At 46.2% G+C, this 26,949-nt stretch overlaps 1 protein-coding gene and 1 long non-coding RNA gene across 2 annotated transcripts in view; both read left to right on the forward strand.

Moving 5' to 3' along the window:
- LOC119171523 (atrial natriuretic peptide receptor 1) overlaps positions 1-26,949 on the forward strand; it is a 770,478-nt gene that overhangs the window by 334,069 nt on the left and 409,460 nt on the right. The window lies entirely within an intron of this gene.
- LOC119171351 (uncharacterized) lies at positions 5,053-5,494 on the forward strand. Its single transcript, XR_005109789.2, has 2 exons — positions 5,053-5,243; positions 5,444-5,494. It is a non-coding gene; the product is annotated as an uncharacterized LOC119171351 (long non-coding RNA).

Consider the following 26,949-nt stretch of genomic DNA (forward strand, 5'->3'; position numbering starts at 1 on the left):
GTGCGCGCGTGTGTGTGTGTGTGCGTGTGCGTGTGCGTGTGTGCCTACTCTCTTTGTTCACTCTTCTTTTCACCTGCGTAGGGTAGTATACTGATTATGCCGAGCTGGTTAACATCCCTGCCTTTCCTTTCTCTTTCATGTTCTTCTTTTGCGCACTGCAAGCATTTTTGTTGGAATCTATCTATCTATCTATCTATCTATCTATCTATCTATCTATCTATCTATCTATCTATCTATCTATCTATCTATCTATCTATCTATCTATCTATCTATCTATCTATCTATCTATCTATCTATCTATCTATCTATCTATATATCTATCTATTTACCTATTTATCTATCTATCTATTTATCTCTCTATCTATTTATCTATCTATCTATTTATCTATCTATCTATTTATCTATCTATCTATTTATCTATCTATTTATCTATCTATTTATCTATCTATTTATCTATCTATTTATCTGTGCGCGCGCGCGCGCGCGCGCGCGCGTGTGTGTGTGTGTGTGTGTGTGTGTGTGTGTGTGTGTGTGTGTGTGTGTGTGTGTGTGTGTGTGTGTGTGTGTGTGTGTGTGTGTGTGTGTGTGTCTCTGTCCGTCTGCCTCTGTCTGGTTGATCTCGCGATCACTAGTAAAATACATACCCACAGGCAGGTGCTCGAGTCCTTCTGAAACAATAGGGTTTCATTCCTACTGGGACCCTGACATTTTTACTTTACATTAGTCCGGTCAACTCAGCCATTGTGAGGATTACCTCAATGCTCACGCGTTCAATTACCCATGCATGTTCTGACCGTTCCTGGGAAAATATCAAGTCTTTATCACCAGTGGCACATACCCATGGGCGATATGTACCACTAAGGATACACTTCATATCTACTCAGGAACGGCGAGAACATACATCGGTAATATTATAGTGTGAATGTTAAGAAACCTTGGTAAATCCCACGTACAGTGGGAATCGATGGTATGCGAAGCGCGAATGACGAAGATTGAATTACCACTTGAAAATCAGCAGAACGTTTCCAAGTGGACCTAAATTCTGCCGTACATGACTTCCATGTCATGATAATCTAGTTTGCGCCTGGCATTTGTACTCGTCGTCTATTCATGTAAAGAAATACCGAATTTGGTGTATGTGAAGCTAGCTAAACATTCGCGAGAGCGCTATGAGCGCATCATGTAGTAGTCATTTTTTACGTTATACGCATGACATGATTATCATGTTTGGACGTGTCAGTTATCTTCGCCGTCTGTTCACGTCATGTGCTGCCAAATTTAGTATAGGTGAAGCTAAAAGGCTAGAAGGGTTGGGCTAGGGTCGTGAGCAGGCGCCTCTTGGGTCGCCGTTGTGAAACGTGTTTTTATAACGCCGCTAGGCGGCACTGCGCTAAGTAGAAGGGTAAAGCTGACATAAACAACTACCGTCCTATAACAGTGACATCAGTGGTCTACAGACTGGCGATGCAGATTATAAAGGAAAGACTGCAGGCATGGATAAAGGATGAGGGGGCGCTGGGGGAACTGCAGAATGGGTTTCGGAAACACAGGAGGTTGGAAGACAATCTGTTCTCACTGACGCAGTGCATCGAAATAGCAGAAAAGGAACACAGGCCCCTGTGGCTAGCATTTTCGGATATCAAGGGAGCGTACGATAGCGTGGTTCAAGAAGAATTGTGGGGAATACTGTACACACTAGGCGTGGAAGATGTAGTCACTAATCTATTAAAGGATATCTATGAAGGTAACAAGGTTATTATAAAGTGGGAAAAACAGGTATCCAAGCCTGCAGAGCTAAAACGGGGGCTTAGGCAGGGGTGTCCCCTGTCACCCTTATTATTCATGATGTACCTACAAGGATTAGAAGCCAAATTAGAGGGAAGTGGACTTGGCTTCAACCTCTCTTTTGTCAAACAAGTAAAACTCATTGAACAGGCACTACCAGCATTGATTTACGCAGATGATATAGTGTTATGGGCGACAACAAGGAAGATTTGCAGAGATTGGTGGACATCTGCGGTGATGAGGGAGATAGGTTAGATTTCAGATTCAGTAAGGAAAAATCAGCAGTCATGATTTTGAATGACAATGAAGGTAGTGAGCTTAGAATACAGGAGGTCACGCTAAAGATAACAAAGAAATACAAATATCTGGGCGTATGGATAAGCAATGGAACCGCGTATCTGAGGGAACACGAAATATACGTGACAACTAAAGGTAACTGGAATGCAGCAGTCATGAAAAATAGGGCACTGTGGAATTACAATAGGTATGATGTTGTGAGAGGAATATGGAAAGGGGTCATGGTTCCTGGCAATGCGGTTCGACAATGCAGTCTTGTGCATGAAATCAGAAGTTCAAGCAAGATTAGAAATTAAGCAACGTGGAATAGGTAGGCTTGCTTTAGGAGCTCACGGGAATACACCAAATCGGGGAGTACAAGGTGATATGGGATGGACATCATTTGAGGGCAGGGAAGCTAGCAGCAAGATAAAGTTTGAAAAGCGATTGAGAGAAATTGGGAAGGAGCGTTGGGCTAGGAAGGTATTCAGCTACTTGTACATGAAGAATGTCGATACAAAATGGCGGAAGCGAACCAGAAAATTGACTAGTAAATACTTGGAAAACAGCAGGGGGCCAAACCAAAAAGAGTTATCAGTTACGAAGAAGGTGAAGGAAGCTGAGACCGAAATGTGGAGAATTGGTATGATTAAGATGTCCGCACTAGAGATCTATCGAACTTTTAAGCAGGAAATTGCCAAGGAAAGAATCTATAATAATACTCGAGGTTGTTCTCTACTGTTTGAGGCCAGGGCGGGAGTATTGCGAACCAAGACATATCGGGCCAAATACGAAGGGGTAAGACGGTATGCAGTGCGTGTGGAGAGGAACAAGAAACTGCCGAACACTTAGTAATGTTCTGTAAAGTGCTTCACCCTATAGTTCAGGATGATGGCGCAGAGTTTTTGAAAGCTCTGGGGTTTAGGGACAGTGAGGGCAAATAAACTTTAAGCGGGTAGAATTAATTAGAAGGAGGTTGCCTGATTGGTGGCTAAAATCAAGGCACGAGTGAAAATAGACCCTTCACTGCAAAGTGCGAATCCTCAACCTCAGTATTTAAGGAAAAAAAAATAAATCTAGTTTTTGATTCATTAGCTATTACGACATGGTGGCGCTAACCACCGCCTGATCTAAAGGGTACAGCCATATCCATCCATCCATCCATCCATCCAGCCATCCATCCATCAATCCATCAATCCATCAATCCGTCAATCCATCAATCCGTCAATCCGTCCGTCCGTCCGTCCGTCCGTCCGTCCGTCCGTCCGTCCGTCCGTCCGTCCGTCCGTCCGTCCATCCATCCATCCATCCATCCATCCATCCATCCATCCATCCATCCATCCATCCATCCATCCATCCACATCCATCCATCCATCCATCCATCCATCCATCCATCCACATCCATTCATCCATTCATCCATTCATTCATTCATTCATTCATTCATTCATTCATTCATTCATTCATCCGAGTTAGAGACGCGCTGACGATCTGGCCCCGCTGCCGCTTGCGATCATTGTTTGCTTGTGCTGGTGCCTGGTTGTGTGTAAGCGCGAGTTTTGTTCGTCTCTGGACGTGGTGAGTCAACGTACGCCTCTTTTCTGCGCTATTGCGGCTTACATGGTATGTGTCCACCGAACATCAACTATGACATTACCGTGATTTCTTCGTATTTTCGAATATGCCTGCTAAGAAAGGCAGGACATGCTTCGTGCCGCAGTGCAAAGACGGGTACAAAACGTTTGCCGAAAAAGTTTTCCTGTTCCGTGCTCCGGCAGACGCTCTTCGTCGAGAAAAATGGGCGAGGAACATAAAACGAGAAGACAGAGTGCTGGACGAGACATGCGTTGTGTGTTCTCATCATTTTGACGATCGGTTCATTGTGAGGACCGTCAAGCTCATCAATAATGGAGAGCTTGTAGAGATAGATCGTGAGCGGCCATCTCTTGCTGAGGACGCCGTCCCAACTATTTTTCCAGACGCACCCTCCCACATGTCTAAGAGCATACCGAAAAAAAGAAAAGAGAGGAATCTAGTAGGGAGTTCCACTCCGGCATCAAAACGCCGAGCTGGAAACAAGCACGTGGAAGACGAAGCTGATCAGGAACCCGAGAATGACAGCTGCCCAGAGTCAACACGGCACCCGTTCAGCGACATCCCACTCCCTTCAGCGCTCGGCAACTGAATGATGCTGCAAAATGACTCTTCTGCGTTATGCTTTGGGCGGCATAACACCACTGGTTTAGACTCTCTTCATGTATAAAGCACATCTTCACGCCCTGCAGAGATAACGTGCATGCCGATACAGCTGGGTACCGTTGCTGTGTGTTCTGTCGCAGCGTAAAGGTAGAGGAAGCTTGCGTCAAAACAGCTGACGAGGCTGTGGCTGCGTTGACAAGGGCTGATAGCATAATACCATGCCCAGGATTTGAAATAGAGCCAGTCCGCGCAGACCAGTGTGTTCGCACTGGAGGCAGAAACTTCGCAAAAAACTGCATAGGAGCTTCAACTCGCGGAAGGCTCTGTTTACGGTGTAAATACACCAAGAAGCTGGTGCAGAACAAGTCATACCGGCTTAAGTAAAAACCTCTAAGTTCCTACAGGCAATGCAGTGCGAAGAAGCCTCTCCAATTAATGCGAACAAGAAGAAAGCTCGCAAGCGTCGAGAAGAGTGTTGCAGAACTTCATTTGATCGACTCCATTGCATACTCTGTTCTAGAAAGAAAGATTAGTGGGCTTCCACCCAAATAACGCCTTGCCGTGAAAGCCTGCTTTGAAGCCGCCCGCAGAAAATCAAGCCGTGGCATGCAGTGTAAGAAGCTGTAGATACTAAAATGCATACTTGTGCATATGCGAAGTCCCAGACTATACGAGCATATCAGGCGGCAGGAGATAATGACACTGCCGAGTAAATGCTGCCTAGATAAGCATATGCAGTGTTTCAAGAGTGCATTTGGCTTCAATTCTAAGATTATTTCAGCTCTGCAGCTGAAGACACAGGGCATAGACAAGTTTAGTTGCCGTGGTGGTCTTGCGTTCGATGAAGTAAAACTTTCAGAAAACATCAGTGCAAAACCATCTGGCGAGCTCACTGGCTTTGTGGACCTTGCTTCATTTACGGAATATTCTACGAAGTCTACAACAAGTGACCATGGCCTTGTCGTCATGTTCCAGCCATTTCAAGGTGGGTACACCTATTCTACAAAGGTTTCAGCACTCAAGCATTGCATAAATTTTCGCGTAGTGTTGTGTCCCCAGATAATATTGTCTTGTTTGTTTTGTCATTTTTTTACAGAACAGCAATAAGGAATGCGGGTGTTTTGCCTTAAAAGCAGCACTTTGCTCCCAACTCACTCTTTTTGGTGCTGCCTCTCACTTTTGCAGGAAAATGGACCAAAATATTGGGTGTATTTGCTACCCATGAAAATGTTAAAGTTCCTGTACTGTCCAAAATTTTGCTGGAGGCCACGCTACTAGCTGAAAGGCTGGGCTCTTCCCCGACTTTTGGGTCAGTGATGGTGCTTCTTGGAATCGCTCCCTCTGGAAACGATTTGGCATCAAAGGTGGGCACTTCAAGTGGTGCGGCAGAATTCGCACTAGCTTGATCCAGTTATTCACAAGGTGCCAACGTGTTGTTGCATTATTACTTTGCAATAACTTCGGTATTCAAACAGCATTATTGTTTTTCCAGCTTCATCGTGGGAAATGAAGTGCGAGGTTCCTCATCCCGTAGACGGAGCAAGAAGCCTACACTTCATTTCTGATTTTCCGCACATTGTCAAATGCATACGGAATGCATTTGTCTCTAAGGGACTCCAGATTCCAAATGGCAATGCACTTGTTGGCGTTATAAAAGAAGCATGGAAATTAGACGAGGACGCATTGACATTGAAAGTCATGCCACACTTGACATTAGTCCATTTGCAGCCAATTTTTTTTTTATAAAATGCGTTTACATTTAGAATTTCAGCTGTTCAGTGAAAAAGTATTGAAAGGGCTTTTTTTTACGAAGACAAGTTGGACAAGGCTTATCGTTCATTTCAACCAACAGAGCAATTCGTGCAACTTATGGAACGATTAATTTTTGTGATGACATCTTGAATACCCTCAAAGGGACCTAGGGAGAAGTCCAAGAGTGCGGCATTTATTGAAGAATATATAGCATTCTTGAATGACACGAAGAAATATGCCGCTCAGCACGAGGGTGGTTTCCTCAGTGCAGGGACTGCACTTGGAATTCGTGTGACACTTGCGAGCACCTTGTCACTACTCGCGTCGTACATAAAAGGCACCGCACATTTTGTTCGAGACATTGCACGTCTGTGTGTGCCGGAAAACTTGTACTTGGTTGCTCTTGATGTGTCCTCATTTTATACAAATATTTATCGCGATGATGGCGTAGCTGCATTAAAAACATGTACACAGACCATAGACAACCTGACACCCCAGATTTTTATACCATTGCAACATTGACGAGGATGGTCCTAGAATTAAATTTATTTGAGTTTGTTCAAGAGTATTTTTGACAAATTAGCGGGACCTCTATGGGTACCAAAATGACACCCAATTATGCCAAAATATTTATGGGAAAGCTAGAATCTTGAGCTAGAATCTTGAACAAAAGTCCTCGAAACCACTCTTATATAGAAGATACATAAACGACATCTTTCTTGTTTGGAGCCACAGCGAGGATGCCCTGCCACGGTGGTCTGGTGGCTAAGGTACTCGGCTGCTGACACGCAGGTCGTGGGTTCGAATCCCGGCTGCGGCGGCTGCATTTCCGATGGAGGCGGAAATGTTGTAGGCCCGTGTGCTCAGATTTGGGTGCACGTTAAAGAACCCCAGGGGGTCGAAATTTCCGAAGCCCTCCACTACGGCGTCTCTCATAATCAAACGGTGGTTTTGGGACGTTAAACCCCACATATCAATCAAATCACAGCGAGGATGAACTTCTCAACTTTATCGACACTTACAACGCTGTACATCCGAACATACACTTCCTACACACCTACTCGCAGGCAACCGTAATTTTTCTTAATGCTACCATAACGATAAAACAAGGCAAGCTTTCTACAACCCTTTATCGCAAACGAACATACCGACAACAATACGTTCATTACCAAAGCGATCACCCTTCCCACCGTAAAAACAGTATTTCATACAGCCAGGTTCACCGCTTTATACGAATCTGCTCAAGAGACGCTGATTTTGACACGAGCTCACAGTGGCTAAACTTATGCTCAATAAACAAAAATAGCCCCCCCCCCTCCAACATGCAATTGATAACGCCGTTCAGAAAGCGAGAAAACTGAAGCGTGATGACTTATGAAGAGACTACCGCAAGAAGAGTCGCAACGTACAAACCTGTGCCTAACTTACAGCACAAACCTCCCCAATGTAAACAATTTTTTTAAATTACATTAAAACATTCTGAAACAAAGTGAATGTCTGAAACGCGCCTTCCCATCCGCTCCTGGCGTCGTTTACCGACGACCAAGCAACCTCAAAGACGCACTTGTCCACCCTCAAATTAATACTTCACCCCCTAATAATTCATGGCCACCTAATTTAAAGTCACGAAGTCTTGTATGTAAAACGATGTGAGAAACAGACAAAGCAAACAGCACACAATCCAAGTTTTTGATTAACATACGAGGAAATCTAACATGCGATTCTTCTAATGTGATATACCTGCTCGAACACAACGTGTACAGTACGCATTACATCGGACAAACAGAAACACCATTTAGGATTCGTTTGAATAATCAGAGCCCACGTGAAATCAGCACCAAGTCTACCTGTATAAAAACATCTCAACCTTCCCGACCATGCATTCGACAAACTATGAGCAATACTCTTAGAAACGGAATTTAAATCAGACCGAGAACGTGAACAATGAGTCATACCTCATCCACCGATTTAACACCCTCGATAGAGGAATAAATGAGAATCCGGGTACACTTGCAGCAACTAAAGCATTAGAAGACAATAACGGTAATAATGACAATAACTGAGTTAATTGCACGGTAGCTGCGATGGGCACTGGACAACTAAAAATACTTCAAAGTGTAACTACTCTTCCCAACTACAGCTGTAGTCTGTTTCTACCTTACTCCAATGAATTGAGCCAAGCATGACAAGCCCAAAAGCAACCCTGTGCACAATCCCTACTGCATGCGTAGTCCAAAAGCGGGCCAGAAATGACATTGCACACGCTTGCCAGCCTCTGCGGCAATACGCGGCGCTCCACTCGTATTTCGCACCAGACGTACAATGCACGATGTTTCTGCAGAAATGTTGTGATTGCCTGGTTCGCTATGACAGCGCTAGATGGCGCCACCTGTTCAGCAGGAGGGGGGTTGGCATATTTTTGGTTTCTATGTTTCAGGCCATTCTAGCTTTGGTAATCTGGCTGAAGCATCGTAATCGCTATTGGAGATCGCACTTTGGCTTATTTTAAATCGACAGCTAGAGTATCCGCAGTGTGGACACCGAGAGTTCCTGCAAAGGTGGGCCATACAAGGCGGCCGGTTCATGCTGTCCGAGATTTTGCGCCTTTGTGCCATCATATTTAAAACATATTGTGCCATCATATTTAAAACGTAAAACATATTGCATACACCACCTTCATTAGGACGATACTAGAATACTCAGCCGTTGTTTGGAGTCCCCATCAAGCGACCCTTAAGAAGAAGCTGGAAAGAATACAAAGACTGGCGGCGCGTTTTATTTGTTCAACATACCGAAGAAAGGAATCGGTCACGCTGATGTTACAGAGATGCAACTTAGATACTCTTGAACTGCGGAGAAAAAAATATAGGCTGAAGGTATTCTTCCAAATAATTCACGATCAACTTAAGATTGATAAGTTCAAATATTTACACCCCCCAGGCAAAATAAATCCCCGAACTAACCACGATTGCGTCATAAAACCATACCAAACAAATACTGACATGTTTCGATATTCTTTCTTCCCGGATGTCGTAGAAATGTGGAACAAACTACCAAACGCAATTGTTGTTTTAAACAATGTCACCGACTTCGAAAATGCTGTAGAGGCACACTTACGAGATTGTTGAGTTTGATGTAAGCGACCTCATGTCCATTATTTTGTAATATGTCAGTGAATTTTGAATTGTTATTTTGAATTCTGAATTGTTATTAATGAAATACCTGTTTTCATTGTGAAGTGCCGAGTGTTACGCAACTTTATGTACCTTGTACATTTTTTATATATGTAATTGTATTGTCCTCTCTGTTATGACCCTCTTGGAGGGTTGACAGTATTATTAAATAAATAAAATAAAATATTTGTATAGTGGCTAGCCACTGTAATATTTGTGCTTGAAACATAAAAGTCAAAGTGGTGGCGCTGGCCAGCCTAGGCTATGGTCGCCGTGAAGCGGGTGACGTCACGGGTAACATGATGCGCCATCATGTGCGCCAGGGCAGCTTATCTCCGCTAGGAGGCCAGTGATGGCAGCGTTGTTTATGGCCGCGCGGACGCGTGGCCCCAGCGATCTTTCGCCGCATTCGTTTAGGGTTTCTCGCATGCGCAATACCACCGCCCCTACGTCGTCGGTACGCAAGCCCCTTGGGTACCCAGGACGTTGGAGCGGCGGCATTGCACATGCGCGAAACCTCAAACAGATGCGGTGCAAGATCGTTGGGGCCACGCGTTCGCGCGGCCATAAACAACGCTGCCACCATTGGCCTCCTGCTGGTGCACATAATGGCGCATCATGTTACCCGTGACGTCATCCGCCTTCCCGGCGAGCAAAGCCTAGGCTGGCCAGCGCCACCACTTTGATTTTTATGTTTCAAGCACAAACATTACAGTGGCTAGCCACTATAAAAATATGATGGCACAAACGCGCAAAATCTCGGACAGCATGAACCGGCCGTATAAGGCCCACCTTTGCAGGAAATCTCGGTGTCCACACTTCGGATACTCTAGCTGTCGAGTTAAAATAAGCCAAAGTGCGAGCTCCTATAGTGATTACATTGCTTAAGCCAGTTTACCAAAGCTAGAATGCCCTGAAACATAGAAACCAAAAATACGCCAGCCCCCGACCAGCTGAATAGGTGGCGCCATCTAGTGTGGCCATAGCGAATTAGGCAATCACAACACTGCTATTGCAGAAACATTGTGCATTGTACGTCTGGTGCAAAACCGCGCAGTGGCGTTATTACAAATCAGTTACTTTTTAAAAATAATTTTCCCCTCAAAAACATTACGCGTAAGTCAACATGTTCACGACTGTGGTTGCACGAAGTGTCACAAGATGTCTACGCCATCGTTACAGTCGCCTTGTATTTTTCACTTTTTTGCGTATACCAGGATACTGTACACGATAAAAAAAAAGGTCTCGTGATTTTGCCGCAATGATGATTCAATCATATGTAAGTTAAATGCAGTTTAAATGCAGCTAGCATCACCATTTATGGCTTGCGAAGACGGATAGGCATACACGTTTACGTATGAGAAGCTCAAAACGTTGGAAGACAACCGTTACGGTAAGACGGTAAACGCAAACCGGTATCCGGTAACTCGTTAACCTAAGGAAGTACACGTACAAGCTAAATGTTACATACAGTTAGACGTTACACCGTTGTTCGGTTGTCGCGCTTGTAGGACAATGACCGGCCGTCTCGATTGCTTGGCATCGTCGGTGGTGGTTTCAGTCGCAAGTGCAGCGCATACCAAAAAGCTTTTTTTGGTTTTGTGTTGATAATTGTCATAATACTTAAATTGATTTAATAAAAGTATTTTACTTCATGTCACTTTGGGTGTTTAGTTTAACATTTGAAATCGTAAAAATATTTAAACAATAGTTACGCGACAAGACGCTATGGCGCTGCGAGCGTGTCTGACCTTCGTGCGGCTCGCGTTTGGGGGGAAGTGATTTTAAATGAAGAGAAAAGTGAGCCCAGTAACTGTCTCTCGGGGGAGGACACCTCAACAGTAGCTCACGAGGAATGGGGGGTAGAGAAGGGAATAAAAGGATAGGATAGGTATGGTTGGAATAAATCGCGAAGACATTTGCAAACAGCATGATTGGATGGAAGTTCAGCAACTGTAGCAACTTTACTAACTGCTAATTAGTTGTAATCTTTTATCTACCGACCAACACCTCCTTTATTTCATTCAATGCTAGTGCAAACGCGTGCTCTTCAACGGGAAGATGATGATGAAAAGCTTTATTACACCTTTTGAACAATGAGTAGAGTCCCTAGTACGGGACCCCATTGGCTTGCGTCCCGGTCCTTGCGTGGGCTACTAGGGCCTCTTGGACCCCCCGGTCCGGGCTGGGCAGGGTGTTAGGTATGGCCAGGCGATTCGTCTAGGCAGACGCCATTGTGCGTACGCCGGTCTACTAGGGAGGCTTTCAACCCCATCGGCGCCCAGTCTGCAAGACGCTGTCCTGTATATGTTCCAAGAAGCAATCGGGTCTCGACGAAAGCTTCGCAGGACAAGCCTTTTGTTGAACGGGCTCGAACAGCGAGAGGGGGGGGGAGGGATGGTACCAATGTGGCGGGTCTCATTAGGTCAACCTCTTGACTCGGCTTTTGTCATCTACGCGAGGCCATTTCAATGCACCGACAACCCGGAAGCGTGGGAACGTGTCAAAAAAGCCATTCACCGGGATCGAGCGTTTGGATTGCCTGGAGCTGAATTTTGAGCTGAATCATGGGCGGAATCATGAACTGAATCTCTGTTGTACATAATGCGGGATCTTTTGAATCTCTGTACAATTCCTATATTTCATCTATAATGTAAATAAGTCTTCGTTCTACTTCTCTTACGCACGCGTCTCCTCACTGGTGGAGATCTGCTATGTGGATGACGGCGGGGTGCCAGCTACCCCAACAAAAAACCCGCCGTACCTGCCATCGACCTCGAGCTCTTAACAACTGGTGGCAGCGTTGGCATGCCATCATCAACTTCCTTACCTTTACAAGGGCCGCGTCCCGCCCATCTCTGCTGAAATCCTTAAATCCATCTGTTCTAGATGTGTTTCTGTGGCACCCTCATGCTATTTGATAGAGTGTAGCTAGATTAGTGTTGCATAGCCTACATGTGGGTGATGGGCACTTGTCAGAGTCTATTTTGGACAGTACGTGTAGGTTGGGATACGACAACGAGACGCCAGGACACCCGTGCAGCTTTACTGAGTGGAGGATGTTGTGGGGGATATATTCTCCGAGCAAGCTCTTGGTTTTGTCATTGTTCAGTGTATGTGGTCAGGTGGGCCGTCTGATCTGGAAAAACTGGAGTCCATGCGCTGAAGTTGGAGTTGCGAGGTAAAAGATCGCGGGCGGAGACATGAGCTAGTTCGTTGCCTCTGACTTCACAGTGGTCAGGTATCCATATAACTTGTTTCCATTTTGCCTCAGAATGACCGCCTGTTGCTTGTAAAACGTATTCTGTATGATAGAGGACTGATTTTGCCTTTAAGGTAGTTACAATAGGCTGCCATTGAGTCCGTAAGGACGAATGTGGACGATGGGTTTCTGAGCGCGAGGGCGATAGCGACCTCCTCTATGCTTGTGACATCATCCTGTGTGGTAGATATGCAGTCGACACATAGCCCTCTGTTTACTACTGCCACCATGCATTTTCCTGTATGTAACAGGGCGGCGTCCACAAAAAAGGCGCTCTCGTCGTCGGAGCATTTATCATAGGCCTTGGCTCTGGCTTCGCGCCTGCCTGCATGGAATGTGGGGCTCATATACCGAGGAAGAGTCTTGATGATGATGCCTTTCCGCCAAGCCTCCGGCAGCCTGTGCTTGTTCCTGACATGCGTTGGTGGTGTGATGTTCAGCTTAGCAGGCACCGTCATAGCAGTTCTGAAGAAGGCTAGTCTGATTATTTGATTTTTGAGGTGAGCTTTGAGTAACTCTGCTGCGGTGTTGTGAATTATGAGTTGTTGGAGTCGTTCTGCGAATGTGCACCGAGGGAGGTTCAAAGCCTTTTGAAGTGTATCGCGCAACTCGGGGCCGATTTTTCGTTCATATGTTCTGGTTATTCAGAGGATAGCTGTATGTTACCAGGCTGACCATAATAGTTTGAAACTGGCGCAGTAGGTCCAGTTCCTGTGCTTGTTGGCAATCCTGCTAATTATGCGTGAGATTCCCAAGTTTCTGAAGTGGCATCGCGTTGTTTCCCTTGCTGTTAAAGGATGCTCCTGGGATTTACATGTTTCCGACTTCCTCAACGTACGATTCTGACTTCGAAGGTGAGCACTTTAGGCCCACGGCGTTACCAATGAACTGAGAGTCTCCGCCGATGGAGGTTGTAGTGACTCCTAATATCGTATGGTCACATCGTCTGCGTACGGGGCGTGGTGGATCCCCGAAATTTGTTGCAAGGCACGCGGTAGTTTAAGGACGACAATATTAAATAAGAGTGGGGATATCACTGCGCCTTGGGGGGGGGTGCCATGGTTACCCATGGTTGTCAAGATAGATCACCTATGTGTATTGTAGCCGTTCATCTTTCTAAAAAAAAGCATTAACGTATGTATATATTCTTGGTCCACAGCCAATTTCGACCAAGTTTGTCGTGATGGTGTGGTGCCTTACGTTATCGAAGGTTTTTTTAAATATCCCATTGCTAGAATGGCCTTTTTCTTGTCCTCATGCAGATGGGATGATTAGGTCGATTATCTCATGCTTGAGCTGTAAAAAAATGTCTTGAACCAAAAGATGCTGTCGGAAACCAAACATAGTGTCAGGAAGAATACGTTGTTCCTCTATATATTCTGTTAGGAGGAGCTGTGTGGCTTTCTACGTGACTTTGCCTGCGCATGACGTAAGAAATACAGGACGTAGATTGTCTATGCAAACAGGTTTACCTGGCTTGGGTCTCTTCAACGGGAGCTGTCGTTCCTCTTTTGTTCATAGAGTTGTCGTGATGCGACGCCAAAGGAGGAGTAGGGATGCTTGCATCACACGCGCTTTCGAGTGATTTTTCACGGAAACGCGATAGACGTGTGTCCCTCTTCAATATCATGAGTCCGTCAGATTTGTTTCTTCGTGATCCTTTTTTGTGGCAGCAAGCAGTGCCAGTGCCACCTCACAACGCTATTTATGCAGTGGCCTCACGGTGCCGTGTCCTCATTGTTACCCGCATAGCGCCACGAACGGTGGCACGCTATCTGAAAACACCGTATCACTTACAGAGTAAGCGTGACCGCCAACATTGTGTTAACGAGGAATGCAAGACGCCGCCCTACGAATCTGTGCACAACTGAACACAAGATAACTTTATATTATTCCCGTCTGGAGGCACTACATGAAGGGCTCTCTTCCCCATGACCGCAAAGCACAGGCGAAGGCTAGGTGATGGGCTTGAGGAAAAGGTGGTGAAGAGCTACATTGGGCTCATCTGGCTGGCATTGGTAAAAATTAGGAGACCTTAAAGCTTGAGCGCGATAGTGACCCTAAAGCATGAGCGCGATCGTGACATCCTGTTTCAGGTGCGTATTTTAACCACATAGTGCATAAAGCTTTTCGAAATTGTTATGCGTCCACTATCCTTAAGGGAATGGGCACAAAAGCGTGTGTGTCTTTTGTAGTGAGATACCATCTTTCAACCGTGGAGCCATTATGCCAATCACATATTCGGACATCCGTTGGCAATGTATGCTTGTACCAAGCATTATTAATGCAGTATTTTCTGTTGCATTGCAAAGCATATATGCAGGTCGCGTGCGTTTATTAAAAATGAAAGCTACTTTCACTGCATTTCGAAGCAGAGGAAGTTCTTTTCACTGTTTTCAAAAGGAGAGGCGTGGCTCAGTGATAGAACACCCACTTGTTACGCAATTGACTCAAGTTCGATCTCCACTTCGACCTAAACAACCCTGGTTCAGTCCCCACTTTGCTCCAGAGTTCTTTTATCATTTATTTTTTTTATTTGCATCATTCTCAATTTTTCGGTCACGCATAAGATGATAATTTTTTGCTCACAACCAACGACACCGACGCTGATACCGGAATTTTCGCTCACAACCAAGGACGCCGAAACCGAAATCACGTTAAAATAGAGTAGGTGCTCCACTAACATTCGTAGAGGCTGCTATGTTACGGCATGGCTTGTTTTCAGGCGGGTTAACGAAAGCAGCGCTCAAGAACGATTCCTCGATAAATCGATTTAGTTCGGTTTTCGAGGTACACGAACAAAAGGAGTGACTTTATTTCCCTCTGCCTGACTGATCGAGGATATGATTGGGTTGCTTGATGAACCTGCACTAATATTTAGTGTGCGGCGTCCTTTTCCGAATGAGACGACAAAGAGACGTCAGCGCAGGGCTTCAACCCACACATCTCGCTAGAGAATTGCAGTGAGCGCTGGCACACTGTGGGTGGGAGGAGGAGTAGTAGGAGAGGCCTTCGATGCGATCGATCGACGCCGAAGGTATCTCGGATCTCAATTTTCGTGCTGCGGCTACGAGCTACGAGCAGGAGTCGTCAGATTGAGTCCGGAGGGTGAGGGGGTGACTGGTTTCACTTTGTATGGAGATGGTGAGATGCCACCGGAAGGTAAGTCAGGCTAGGAGATGTGTTACGCATTTCTTGCGTCGAGGTCTGGCGAGTGAAGGCGGAGATGGAAATGTAACGGGCAAAAGACGACGAGGTATTAACGTTATCGACAACAAACTGCAGGAAAAGCTACATGAAAAAACACCGGAGCCTTTGAGCCCCGGTAGAAGGGTACCAACCAATCGCTAGTTTTTGTATAACAACGCTCTGCCGCGGTGGTCCAGTGGCTGACCCGCAGGTCGCGGGATTGAATCCCGGCTGCGGCGGCTGCATTTTCGATGGAGACAACAATGGTGTAGGCCGGTGTGCTCAGATGTGCGTGTACCTAAGAACCGCAGGTGGTCGAAATTTCCGGAGCCCTCCACTTCGGCGTCTCGCATAATCATATGGTAGTTTTGGGGCGTTAAACCTCACATTAATCGATCATTTTCTTATAGTGATGGCAATAAATAGAAATCGTTCGCTCAAGGTCTCACTGACGGTCCTCACTGATGATCCTCACGCGATCATCACGCGATCTCACTGACGGTCCTCAGTGCGATATCTCTGGAGGCCTGCTCATGCGTAGGTTTCCTTCGCTCGGGCCTAAAGCACTGTTTTTGTATTCGTCGTGGCGCTCACTTCACAGAAGCCTGTCACCACGTCAACCTCTTTTCGCGTAAACGCCTCCGCTTTGTTTGCTGTGTTTCCTGCTTCCCTTTCGTTGAAACGATTGCCCTCCAGGGCGCGCCGACTCCAATCCCCAATTGGATGTATCAATCCCGAGGAGGCCTCATTTGTTCTGGTTTTCTGATCAAAAGCATGCTTCCACTTATTTTTTTTAACAGTGGTTTATGTAAGCAGTTTTCTTGGCTGATAAAACAAGCTTAAGTTGTTACAGGCTGCCAACATGTATTCCACATTTATCCATTTTATCACTTGATTATTGAATTGTTTCCTTAAGTTTTCTTTCGTCGCTTTACATAGTCATATTGCGAGAGTTTTCAAGCAAGAGCTGCACTGGGCCGAGGTTCAGAAGTTTCACGTGGCTTAACGAGAACAGGGCTGTGCATGAGCGAAGAGCAGTGACGTCACTCAGCGCACAGCTGACGCGCTGAAGCCACTACCACCGCCACGCTCCTCTCTGATCTGCGTAATAAAAAGTAGTGACGTCATATCTATTTATTTATTTATTTATTTATTTAAAAATACCTTACAGGCTCTATTACGGAGCATAGAGTAAGGGGGTACATAGGAAAGAATGCTATAGTGGGTGATACCTCTGTCACAATACAAAGCAACTACAAAGCAAAGCAACTACAGAGCAACTAATAACTAATAACTAATAAAAATACAAAGCAAATAATAACATTGGAACTAATAACAGTGGTTGCACAAACGACAAAGAGGGGCTTCAATTAAGCAACAACAAGAATTTCCCAGCCGCAAAAATGAACAAAGAACAAAAACAGAATTCAAAGAGGTTATACAATGCTATTGAGATAGATGTATCATTAATTGCTCGCGAAAATTTTCATGATTAGTTAGATTGACAATGACGTCGGGTAGTTCATTCCAGAGTGCTATGGCGCGAGGCAAAGCTGATGAATTGAATGATTTTGTTTTTCCAAAGATGCGTGTGATGCTTCGCTGATTGTGAAGTCGTTTAGACACGCGCAATGGTGCCGTTAGTCGGAAGGGTGGTGGCCTGGACGCGTGAATATATTTATGAAGCAAAGACAGGAGGGCAACTGTGCGCCGTATGTCTAGATGCTGTAATGAAAGGTCACGTTTTATTTGTGTGACGCTCGAGGGGCGACTGTAAATACGTGAAATGAACCGTGCCGCCCTGTTTTGCACAGCTTCTAGCTGGTTAATGAGATATGCTTGGAAGGGGGACCATATGGGTGATGCAAATTCCAGCTGTTGGCGAAGAAAGGTTAAGTAAGCTTGTTTGCGGACGTTATTTGGCGCGTTTCGTAGGTTTCGACGTAAGTATCCCAGTGTTCTTGATGCGTTTGCAGATATGTAGGTTACATGTGCCCCCCAAGTAAGATTAGAAGTGAAGTGAACGCCGAGGTACTTATACGAAGACGACCGTGACACGTTGGAATTATTTATGGAGTAATCAAATTCAACAGTTAATTTTTTTCGACTAAAGGATATTACATTACATTTTGATAAATTTAAAGTCATTTGCCATGCACCACAACAGTTGGTAATGAGATTAAGGTCTTTTTGGAGGGCAAGGTGGTCATCAGTACTAGTTATAGAACGGTATAGAATGCAATCGTCAACAAAAAGCCGTATTGACGAAGAAATATTAGTTGGAAGATCATTAATGTAGATTAGAAAAAGTAGTGGCCCCTGAGGCACTCCGGAGGTGACATCGCAAATTGGAGAGGAAGAGGTATTAACCAGAGTGAACTGCTTTCGAAAAGACAAAAGGTTACGGATCCATGATAAGGTTAGCGAATCTAAACGAAGTTCTGTTAACTTTGAAATCAGACGGGAATGAGGTACGCGGTCGAATGCTTTAGAAAAATCTAGGAAAATGCAGTCAGTTTGTAAATTATTATCCATATTGAAGTGAAGATCAGTGGTAAATTCTAGTAATTGGGTGTCGCAAGAAAAACCTCGCCTAAATCCATGCTGATTCTCAAAAAAAAAAATTTATTGGTTTCCAAATGACAATAAACGTGCGAAGAAATGATATGCTCAAGCATCTTGCAGCAAATGCATGTTAGTGATATTGGGCGATAATTTTCTGGTGAGTATCTATTGCCACTTTTAAATAAGGGAACTACTTTACCTATTTTCCAATCAGCCGGCAGTTGTCCTGTTGATAAAGATTGCGTGAAGATGTGGTACAGGATTTTACTTGAGCATAATGACGTGTTTTTGAGCACCTTGGAATTAATGTCAATGCCTGAAGAAGTTGATAATTTAAGTTTTCCAATAAGATTCACAATTCCTTCAGTGCTGACGGCAATAGGTTCCATTAATGTAAAATCAAACTCGGGAACTTCTGGCACTCTGGAATGATCTTCACACGTGAACACAGATGAAAAAAATGAGTTCAACACTGAAGCGCTATCTACATCTGATAGAGGCATATGGTTAGCATCTTGTATACTGACAGATGTGGTAGCATTGTGAGGGGAAATTACTTGCCAGAATTTTTTCGGATTAGTATTTAACATAGAAGGCAAATCGTGTGTAAAATATTTAGATTTCGCTTTGCTTACAAGAGAGCAGTACTTTTTCAAAGAACCCTTGTACTTTTCTCAATCTGAAGGGCTCGAAGTGCGTTTTGCAATTTTGTAGAGCCGCTTTCTTCCTTGATCTATGAGACTTAAGCGTTTTGTTAAACCAGGGATTTTTATGGTCGTTAGAGATAGAAATTAGGGGAATATATTTATCAACCAAACTGGTTTTGTTTTTGAAGAGAATCCAGTTTTCGTTGACTGATCGGTACGGGAAAGATGGAAGAAAAACCTGATCGTAAAAAGCCTCCAATTCATCATTTATACCTTCGTAATTACCTCTGTTATAGTCCCGAATTTTTTTAACAGTGCTATGTAATACGTGGGTTGGGAGGCTAAGTGTTATTTGAAGTAGCTTATGGTCACTGAAACCATCTACGTGCAGAATAGAACTAACAGTCTCATGAGCGTTAGTTAAAATTAAGTCTAAAATGTTCGTACCACGAGTCGGTTCCTTGACAACTTGAAACAGGTTATAATCTAGGGTTAGGCTTACAAATTCCAATGCTTCGTGGCAGGTAGAAGTTAGGAGAGACCAATCAATCTGGGGAAAATTAAAGTCGCCGAGTAAGTATATATTATCAGGAGAGCATTGCCGAATTGCGGAATCAACGCTTTTGCGCAGCTCTTCTACAAACGAGTTATCCGAGTCGGGAGGGTGATAGCAGACACCTATCAATATTTTTGTTGCTGATGTGATGCATGCAGCCCATACAATTTCAATAGTGGAGTCTATATTGACGCAAAAGGATGAAAGTGTTTTTTCAATAGCTAGTAGAACGCCACCGCCTCTTTTTTTATCGCGGTCATGCCTAAATATGTTGTAGGCGCTGTTATCGGGGAGAAGCTCGTGGTCGGGTATATCAGAATGAAGCCAAGTCTCTGTTATTGCTAAAATGTCAGGGTTACTATCTTCTAAGAACGAGCAAAGCTGATCGCATTTGGGTATAAGGCTGCATATGTTAGTAAAACATAACTGCATGAATGGTGACTTGTTATAGTAATCTGAACACTTAGGTTCCGTTGCGTGTGCATGCTTTCTTTGCTATGTTTTGTGAAGTACAACGGAATCCGTTGCGTGATCATACATGTAGGTCTCGTCATCAATGCGCAGTTTGTCCACTGACAACTTTATTGGCTTCTTTAAGCGTTTGGTGAATTCAATTAACTTTTTCCTACAATAACGTGTAGATGGCGAGAAGTCCTCACCAATCGAAAAGTCGGTACCCTTTAGTTTATGCGCGGCAGAAAGAACTTTTTGTTTGTTTTTAAAGGAACTCATTTTAGCTATGATTGCCCGCTGCTTATCAGTCTTGTACTTTCCTAGTCTATGTACCCGTTCAAAGTGGTCGTTTGTTAGTGGGATGCCAATTTTTTGAGAAAAGAAAGTTATTATTTTTTCCTCGGATGTTGCCCAATTTTCTTCGTCTTCGTCATCTATACCAAAAAAGAGCAGATTGTCCCGCGGTTGCCTGTTTTCCGCGTCATCACATCTCATCGTTATAGACTGTAGCCTATCAGTAATATTGCGCAGACTCATTAGGCACAGAATCGAGTACAGTGGAATCAACTGCATTCTTTGCGGTTTCCAAGGCAGTAACTCTTTCCGCCAATTGCTTAATCTGCTGGTAAGCCACATCTTGCCTTTCCCGAACACTTTTCAATTCACTGAGTATTATGGCCTGCCCAGCCTCAAGCCTGCCGACAACCTCCAAAACTGTGGCGACCTTGTTTTCCAAGGTAGGCCCAGGGTTCATCTCGACATCGCCACAAACGATGAGCAACAGTTCAATCAGAGCATGGCACAGGCGTGTCGGAAGACAGCATGCTCGCCTCACAGAATCGAACAATGTCGCTGGGCACGACACCGCAATCAAAAAAACGATTGTCGCTCTTCACACAAACAGCACACTCAAGGTAACTAACCTGAAAATACAGTAGTGGTAAGCGACCCATTCTCGATGCGGTGTCGTGCCCAAAGGAAACAGTTGTAGGCGGGCGCTTATAACCGGCGGCGGTGACGATATCAGTTGACGATACCGGTAGCCAGACGAGGGAACTGTTTCCGTCCAAACGTAGCTGTGCACAGAACGATGTCGACTGGAACGAAGCTGGTTCTGATTGGCACTGCTGCCAAGAATCAGGAGACCACGAGCTGAAGCCCATGAGCAGTACAGCCTGAAAATACAGTAGTGGTAAGCGACCCATTCTCGATGCGGTGTCGTGCCCCTCAGCTGCAGACGCTCTGGCGCCGGCGTTGTGCCTAGATGTGTGCCTCCATTGCGCAGTGACCATTTAATGTCTCGCCGGAGCCGCTTAATAGCACCTCTTATTTCGCGTGCATGTGGAGAGATATCAGTAGGTGTGTATATATAGCGGGGCGTTTGCCAGTGTGGTATTCACTAGAGTTACTGTATATGCTACCTTTAGGTAGCAGAGTTGCGCCAAGGTGCGCCAGCTTGGGTTCAAATGTCTTGCGGGAAAGACCCTCACCACCCACGTAGGAGCAGCGCTTGCGCTTACAGCGTTGCTTTCTTTTTTTCTTTCTTTTCTTTATATTTTTTATGATGGTACGAGACAAACTCAGTTGCTTTGCTCACGCCTGGAAGCATTGATTTTATATGTACGCTTTTGGTAAGTAATAATGAAAAAAATAACGTGCGGCGTCAGCTCATTGAACCAGCCACACAATAGCTTCGGCTTCTTTTGCACTGTTTTTCCCATTTACATATACAAAATTATTTTTCACTCTTGATCGCTATCGAGGCAGGGATCGAATATTTTCATCGCGTTGGGCTCATTTGTTAACTGTGTGAGTTAACCAGCCAAAGTTTTGTCGTCTTCAACTGAACCGAGCTGGATAGCGATCGAGAGTGGCCGTGCTACACTCACGTTAGGCGCGCATGTCGTATTACGATCGTATTACAATCGCGGCTCACGACAATTGATGTGAATCGTCGTTCAACAACACTGTCGTGTCCAACATTCTTTTCGATTAAGGTTTCGAAGCTGCAATCAATTCACGCTGTAGCAGCAACACCTTGCCGATTCAAATAGTTCTAGTTTACAATCTCTCTTTATATTTAGCGTTTTAACCGCCAGAGTAATTTTGACGTATGCAGCTGACACACGCTGGTCAGCTCTGTATATATAACGTATTCACAACTGCATCTGTGGTTAATACAAATAGAGCAAGTTTTGCAGTGCCGTGGACAGATAAAAAAAAAAAAGAAGCTAAGAGCATGGACGTCGGCAGAGAAGTGTAAAAGGGGCCCTTGTCCCCCTCAAAGCACAACAGCACTTGCCCTCACCCAAGCTAGACTAGTGCTCTCGCTCTCCCTAAGTCGCAATGCTACAGTGGTTTGCACCACCAAGAGAAAATCCGGCTGACGGCAATGGCCAAGCGTTTATTCCTTCCGAGTGAACACTAATCTTTCTATAGCAACACCCGCTGCACTGGCGTTTATTCGCATGGGCTCTACGAAGTACAATTCAACACAGAATGAATTTGCTACCGTATTTCTCGTGACCAACAGTCAGCATGTATACATTACCGAAAACGTGCGGCGAGAATGACAACAGCCGTTGTCAACCCCACTTGATCTGCCCGGAATCTGCGTAGCGTTGGCTTCTCCGCAGTGCGTTTGAACCACTTATGACCACGTGATGGCGCTCGGCGAATAGGGGCGCTGAACTCCTGTAGGTGGAGCGAGCAGTGCCCGGAAAACAGTGGCGCAACTCTGCTACCTAAAGGTAGCATATACAGTAACCCTAGCATTCACGAGTGAGCGCTCGCCACCTAGCGGCCGTGCCTAAAAACGACGCTAACAGGGTTAATCTTGAACGGATATTCTTACCACGTTGCGCGCGTTGAGAAGCGATCACATAGATCCTTTATTGCACCATGCCGCGCGTGTGAGCCCGAAAAAGATTAAAGTGTTGTCCAGAGACCATTCCAGTGTACCGCAATGTGTGGCATGGTGGTGGAAATTAACGTATGGTTCTCTCACTTCCGGAAGGATGCAGAAGACGCGCGACGGAGAAGGGCGCAAATCAGAAACGCATTGGAAAGAAGGTGATGGGCACTGCGGTAGTTTGTTCCAACAATTCCCTCCCGATGACTTGATTCTTCTCGGTGAGTACACCACTAATTAACGTGTGCGCATTCTTGGCAATATTCGGCGTCTCTAAGCGCATAGTGTCGTTTATATTGTGACGGGGCGAGGTCTAGGCTTAAGGATAGCGTCCATCGAGAATCGGCAGCCGATAAAGATGTCTGAGTTGCCTCTCGCGCAAGCGCCTAACGCACAGGCGTCTTCTTCATCTTCGCTAAGTGCCACGCTTGCTCCTGTCGATGATGCACCGTAACATCACTCCCCTGCGGCGGAAGCGCCGTCACGGCACTTAGTACGGCGGCGACGAACGAGGAGGGTGATACGGTTTGAGTCTGGAAACGTGTACAACGTCTGTCTGGAGTGAGGGTGTCGAAGAGGCATTGTTTGGGGGTGCGATCTCGTAGCCCACGTCACTAAGCTGTCGTAACACTTTGTAGGGACCATGGTAGTGTGATAGTAGCTTTTCTGATAAGCCGACTTGGCGGTTTGGTGTCCAGAGAAGTACCAGACACCTCTGCGAGAAGTGCACGCTTTGGTGGCGACTGTCATAGCGGTCTTTTTGGTGCGCTTGCGACAAGTGCAGCCGATCACGGGCAAGCTGACGGGCTGCATGGGCTCGAGAAACGACATCGCTGTCGTACTCGGTAGACAAGGGGGCAGCCGAAAAAAGGAGCGTGTCAAATGGTAATGCTGGATGTCGGCCAAATAGCAAATAAAACGGCAAATAACTAGCTGTGTCGTGCCATGAAGAATTGTACGCGAACGTGACAAAGGGGAGTGCTTTGTCTCGGTCACGGTGATCTGGCGAAACGTACATTGACAGCATCTGCGTCAGCGTTCGGTTCAGACGCTTGGTCAATCCATTGGTCTGTGGATGATAAGCGGTGATAAGCTTGTGCTCAGTGGAGCAGGCGCGGAGAATGTCATCCACAACACGTGAAAGAAAGTACCTTCCTCGATCAGTAAGCAGCTGCCATGGAGCGACGTGGTGAAGAATGACTTTATACAAGAGAAAGTCAGTGACGTCAGTGGAACAGCTTGTCGGCAGTGCTTCAGTGATGGCAAAGCGTGTGGCGTAGTCTGTGGGGACTGCAACTCATTTATTTCCGGAGGTGGATGTACGAAACGGGCCCAACAGGTGAAGGCCAACACGGAAGAATGGTTCCGTCGGTATGACAATGGGCTGTAGGAGGCCAGACGGTAGCATAGAGGGGCGCTTACAGCGTTGGCAGCGGTCGCAAGCAGTGACGCAGCGAACCACAGAACGATACAGTCCGGGCCAGAAAAAGCGACGTCGCACACGATCGTAGGTACGAGAGACGCCTAGGTGACCGGCTGTAGGTACGTCATGTAGTTGTTCAAGAACGCTGTCACGCAGGTGATGGAAAAGCACGAGTAGTAATTCCGGGCCATCAGCGTTGAAGCTGCGATGGTACAGAATGTTGTCGTGCAGCTCGAACAGGCGAACGGAAGGGTCTGTTGGAGCAGATGTCAGACGCTCGATGATGGAGAGTAACGACGGGTCACGTCGTTGTTCGGTGGAGATATTGTCACGGGCTAAGTAGATGCCAGAGGATGACGACGACGAAGTGCTGAACGTGAACGTGCTCGGACTGCAGCAGCGTTGTACGCATTTGTTCGCCAGTATATTCGCCAGTACGCATTTGCTCGCTTGTGTATACTTTATTCCCCGTAACATCATTGGTGGAAGTGCTGCGTACCACTCGCTATACAGCCCAACAAGCTGGATATTCGCAGCGGATGGCGCATTGCAGCTACCACGATGACTGACCAGGCTACTCAATGTCAACAAGATCCGTCAGCCCCGTAGCCGATTGTTGTGGTGCAACCTCGTGACCCAGGCCCATTCAACGGCACAAGTGGCATAGACGTCGATGACTGGCTGGTTCTATATGAGCGCGTCAGCAGCAGCAACCATTGTGATCCGACGCTTATGTTGGCGAACGTCATCTTCTACTTGCATGGCACGGCAAAACTCTGGTACGAGCCACGTCAAGAAAAGTTGACTAGCTGGGATGCCTGTAAGCAGAAATTGCGCTATCTATTTGGGAAACCCATCGGACGTCAAGTGGCCGCAAAGAAAGAGCTTGCGACTCGTGCCCAGACATCCACAGAGCCGTACATCGCGTACATCCAGGACGGGTTGGCTTTGTGCCGCAAGGTCGACAAGGACATGCTCCACGAGGACAAAGTCGGACACATCCTGAAAGGAATTGCCGATGACGCCTTCACTTTTCTCCTGTGCAAGAACTGCTCGACGGTGGAGTCGGTCATCGAAGCATGTCGTCGCTTCGAACAGGCAAAAAGTAGGCGCATAGTTCACAGATTTGACCGCCTTCCCAACACGGCGGCTACGTCCACTTGCGAAGATTTGCCCACACTACATCAACCACCAGCGCCAGAAAATGTCACCAGAAAAGTCCGTCGGGAACTCGAGGCTATGGAACCCGCAATGTCTAGCGTCAGCGCGCCAGGACACAACCTCGATGCTGTTTCAATGATACAGGCCGTGGTTCGCCAAGTGATCACGAATATGGGCACTTCGGCACCTCATCAAAATGCCCCTGCTATTTTCAGCTCGACTCCAGTCGTTGCGGCTGCCACTCCGAACCGCACGTTCGCACCACGACGAAACCCAGCTGAATGGCGCACTCATGATGATCGGCCCGTATGTTTCACGTGCCATCGGATAGGACGCATCGTTTGCCATTGCCGCAGCCGTTGGACCTCATCACCTCGACCAAGCTTCTATGATTGGGGACCTCGCTCCGAACGTGCACCTTATGCCCCGTCCTACCGTGCTGAGACAGGTGCAGAGCATAATCCAGAACGTCGGACCAGCCGCTCGCCATCGCCCGTGCGTCGTCAGTCCCGCTCGCCCCAATCCCGCCGTTGTCAGTCTCCCTACGACCGTCGCTCGGAAAACTAGCCGGTGCAGCCCCCGGAGGTGACGATGCATACAGGACTCGGACTGCAAATCCTCTGATTACTCCCGACCAGCGGTGCAATCTTACAATTCTCGTTGATGGTTTACCTGTAACTGCTCTTATTGATACCTGTGCACAAATATCTGTGATAAGCTCAGACCTCCGCCGCCGCCTCCAAAAAGTTCTGACGCCTGCGATTGCACCTACCGTTCGTACAGCGGATGGGAGTACTCCGGCTGTGCTTGGAATGTGCACTGCGCGATTAACGATTTCTGAGCATCGAACTTCAGTTCTGTTCGCTGTACTAAAAAATTGCCCCCATGACCTCATCCTTGGACTCGACTTTCTGACTTCACACGCTGCGCTCATTGACTGTTTCAAAGGTCTTCTTCGGCTCGAGCTACCATTCTTCTCAGAGGCCGTCTCTACCAGCCCACCTCGTCTACGCTCTGTCGATTTCCTCAGACTTCCGCCGCAAGCCCCAGTCCAAGTCCAACTTTCGCCATATCCTCTAGTACCCGAGGTTCGAATCCCGGCTGCGGCGGCTGCATTTCCGATGGAGGCGGAAATGTTGTAGGCCCGTGTGCTCAGATTTGGGTGCACGTTAAAGAACCCCAGGTGGTCTAAATTTCCGGAGCCCTCCACTACAGCGTCTGTCATAATCATATAGTGGTTTTGGGACGTTAAACCCCACATATCAATCAATCTAGTACCCGATGGTGATTATGTTGCTGCCCCGATTTCTGACGTGGCCATGACACGTAATGTTGCACTCCCCAACACGGTGATTACCGTTAAGGACAACCGAACTTCGTTTCCCGTCCTCAATTTTGGCTTCTCAGCGCAAGTTATTCCTCGCGGCATGTCACTTGCGCATCTGTCACTTGCGCATTATTTAGAGTCGTTCCCATCACGGACATACCGTAAACAAAAAAGGGTGCACAAACCGTGGATCACACATGAATACATCAAGCTTATTAAACATAAGTGTGCCGTCCCCTCTCGAAGAGAGCGGCCAGGAGCCGTGTTTGCCT

This window comes from Rhipicephalus microplus, chromosome 4 (assembly GCF_043290135.1).
Source record: "Rhipicephalus microplus isolate Deutch F79 chromosome 4, USDA_Rmic, whole genome shotgun sequence".
NCBI lineage: Eukaryota > Metazoa > Arthropoda > Arachnida > Ixodida > Ixodidae > Rhipicephalus > Rhipicephalus microplus.